Source organism: Octodon degus, unplaced genomic scaffold (assembly GCF_000260255.1).
Source record: "Octodon degus isolate 3935 unplaced genomic scaffold, OctDeg1.0 scaffold00170, whole genome shotgun sequence".
Classification (NCBI taxonomy): Eukaryota; Metazoa; Chordata; class Mammalia; order Rodentia; family Octodontidae; genus Octodon; species Octodon degus.
The window spans coordinates 1,940,117-1,944,152 of NW_004524746.1; positions in this window are offsets into that span (position 1 = coordinate 1,940,117).

Below are 4,036 nucleotides of genomic sequence, written 5' to 3' on the forward strand. Positions count from 1 at the left end.
AAAAAAAAAAAAAAAAAAACTTTTCAGACATTTTTATGTAATTGAAAGGAAAATCTACCAGGTTTTTTACAAAGGGGCATAAGCCATACATTGGAGAAAAGTCAGACTCTTTAACAAATGTTTTTGGGAGAAATGGTTGTTCACTGAAATGAGATAATTATTGCTCATTCAATACTAAGATTAAAAAATGATCAAATACATAAATTGTTTTGAAACTTCTGAAAGACAACACAGGAAAACACATGAAGCCAGAGGCACAAAATGGATTCCTGATTAGAATGTTAAAAGGACAAGAAATAGTATGAGGAATCAGCAAATAGGATTGTGTCAGATTAAAAAACATTTTTTTTTTTTTTTTTTGGCAGAACCGGGGATTGAACTCAGATCCTTGCATTTACCAGTCAAGCGCTTATCCTACTGCACCATCTCCCCGGCTAAAAAAACATTTTTACACAGAAAGCAGACAATCAACAGTGAAGAGACAACCTACAGAATGGGAGAACATTTTTGCTAGAAACTATTCTGCTAGTGGACTAATAGCTAGAATATACAAAGAACTCAAGAAAATAACCCTCCTCAAATAAATGAATCAATCAAAACATGGTCAAATGAAGTGAAGAGATGCTTCCAAATAGAAATACAAACACCCAGTACGTACATGAAAAAAGCAATGGTCAACACCTTTGTCCATGAGGGAAATTCAAATCAAGTCTGAGATTGCATCTCACCCCAGTCAGAATGATTAACATCATGAGCCCAAAAAACAACAGTGGATGCTGGCAAAGGTGCAGGGAAGAAAACCCTCCCACATTGTTTGTGGGCACATCAATTAGCAAAGCCACTATGGAATCAGTACAGGGATTCTTCAAAAACCTAAAAGTACAAATACTATCTGACCAAGTTATACTTCTGTGAGATATATTTCTGAAAGAATTAAAAGCATTAGTTACACATGCATGGCCATGGTTTTAGAGGCACAATTTATAATAGCTAAACTGTAGAAATAGGCAAAATGCTTGTCCACAGACAAGCAGAAAAAGACAATGAGGTCTATGTTCACAACAGAATATATTGCAACCATAGGAAGAATAAAATTATGTGATTTGCAGGAAACAATCCCTTCACCCCACCACTTCCTTTCTTGCCCTGATCTTCTTCCCCATCACTAAGAGTCTATCTTCCAATCATCTGTAGTGTGTTTGTTCATCTATTCATTACTCTAGGTTATGCATCTAACAAAAAATGAAATATTTAACAGTTTGAGTTAAATATATAGTACATAGTGCAGGGGTAAGGAGAGTGTGGGTAGAGGGAGGAGAGCAGCATAGTGGGATGGAAAATGTCGATCCACGCAGTGTGCATTTGCCAGTTCTGCGAAGTGAACATCACTGTTCTGTATTATGATCAGGCACTGATAAGAATTTTTAAATGTGGACTTACAAAGTCCCCTACATCAGCAGTCATCTTCACATAGAAGTGTTTCCCTCTTCATTCGCTCTGTAGTAAACTGTATGGCAGTAGAAAGTGATCTGTCATGGTGCAGACAGACAGACAGACAGACAGACAGACAGACAGACAGATAGAGATAGATAGATTTTTCAATATAATATATTATAAAATGTATTCTGATTGGCTATGTTATTAATAAAGTTTCTAGTCAAAAACAGGTAGTAGTATCTAAATTTGAGAACATTTTGAGAATTAATATCTAAAAGATAGATAGATATAGCTACAAATGCAGATATAATTTTTTTTGCATAGGCAATATGCAAACTCTCTATTGCTCAAGGGCCAACTATTCTCATGTTTTATGTAAGTTATACCTCAATGAAAATGTAAACACCAACAACAACAAAACAAAATGTTTTCTAGGAGGTGTAAAACATTGTTGTTAAATAGAATATATTAATTCTATCAAAAATTGATGCATTAATATTTATGAGTTCCTTTAAGATACAAGACTTAACTATATGAGGATATCCAGGAAGATGACAGAGGGGTGAACAGCAGGAAAGAAGTCTCTCTGAGATGGAGAGACACTGGAATATAGTAAGGAATGGGAAGAAGTGTAGGAGGAGGGAAGTGGGTCCCTAGGACCCAGCAAGGATCTGAAGCAAGAATTGAAGCCCAAGAGGAGAGCAAAGGGAGACACCTTGGCTGGGCGTGGTGCACATGCATGTAATTCCCGCACCAACCTGGGCTACACAGTGAACTCAAGCCCAGCCTGAACTACACAACAAAACCTGGGGGTGGGGAGGGATGGAGGGAGGGGGAGAGAGAGAGAGAGAGAGAGAGAGAGAGAGAGAGAGAGAGAGAGAGAGAGAGAGCTCAATGCCTAAGAAGGAAGTGGCAAGGACCTCTTCCTCCCTGAACCCTGACTAACCTCCTGAGAAGGGAAGCTCAAGCCTACAGATGTTCAGTGACTAAAGGTGACTGCGGAGGCCTTTGTGAAGAAACACGCTAGTAGAGCACAGCAGTGGATGCAGCAGACGGCAGCAGCTGGCCTAGTTATTTGGGTTAAGATGACCCCCAGGAGAGGGTCACTGGCCACTAGCCATCTGGGAGAGGAGCCAACTGAACTGGAACTCAGAGCAGCTGTGGGCTGTTCCCAGTGTTGGGGGAGGTGAAACTGAGTTTGAAACGTCAGGAGGACCTACCAATAAAGAAAAGCTCAGGCCCATGCTGAATTCTACAAGAAATTTAAAGAAGACCTAATGCCACTACTTCTCAAATTCTGGAATTAAGCATTACCCTGACACCAAAGCCAGAGAACCAAATGGCAAACTCCCTAATGAGCATAGACACAAAAATTCTCAGTAAGATATTAGAAGACAGAATGCAGCAAATCAAGATTACACACCATATCCAAGTAGGATTCATCCAGGGAATGCAGGGCTGGTCCAGCCTATGCAAATCAATAAATGTACTACACCATATTAACAGAGCAGAGGACAGAAACACACAATCATCTCAATAGATGCAGAAGAAGCTTTTGACAAAGTTTGACACCCACTACTGATTAAAAAACAAAAAAACAAAAAAACCTACAGAAAATGATTACATCCAGCATGGTGTCTCATGCCTTGGCAGGCTGAGGCAAGAGTATCATCATGACTTTGAGGGCAGCTGGGGCTACATAAGTGAGTTCAAGGGCAGCCTGCACCATACAGTAAGACCCTGTCACAAAAAATAGAAATTGAAATAGATGGTCTTTACCACAACTTGATAAAAGCCATCTATGACAAACCAACAGCCAATATCATACTAAATGAACAAAAGCTTTCACTTTAAAATCGGTAATAAGACAAGGATGTCCACTCTCATCATTCTTATCAAATAGAACTCTGGAAACATTAGCCAGAGCAATTATGCAAGAGAAAGAAACAAAAGGAGTAAGGATAGAAAAGGAAGGGTAGCAAGATAGCTAAGAAGACTAAGTGCTTACTTAGGCAAGCACAGGGGCCAGGGTTCGAGCCCTTGCACCATCCCACACCGGCCCCACCCCTCAGGTGCGCTGAGCCAGTATTGAAGTCCAGGCATGGTGGCACATGCCTGTAATCTCAGCACTATAGAGGCTGAAAACAGGAGGATCACTACAAATCTGAGCTGCATAATGAGACCCTGCACAAAAAACGACAAGGAAGAAGTTCAGTTATTATTATTTGCAGATGACATGATACCCTGTATCTAAGATCCCACAAGCTCCACCAAAAGACTTCTTCTTCTTCTTCTTCTTCTTCTTCTTCTTCTTCTTCTTCTTCTTCTTCTTCTTCTTCTTCTTCTTCTTTTTTTTTTTTTTTGGCTGGCTCAGCCCACCCTGAGTGCAGGGCTGGCACAGCACGTGGTGCTGGGAATTGAACCTCAGTCCCTTGCTCCTGCCTAAGCTTGTGTAAACAGGTGCTTTAGACTGCTGAGCTATCTCACCAGCCCCCAAAAGACTTCTTAATTTAGGGCCAGGGAAATAGTTCAGTAGGATAAGTGCTTGCCCGGCAAGCACAAGGTCCTGAGTTCAATCCTTGGTACTGAAAAAAAAAAA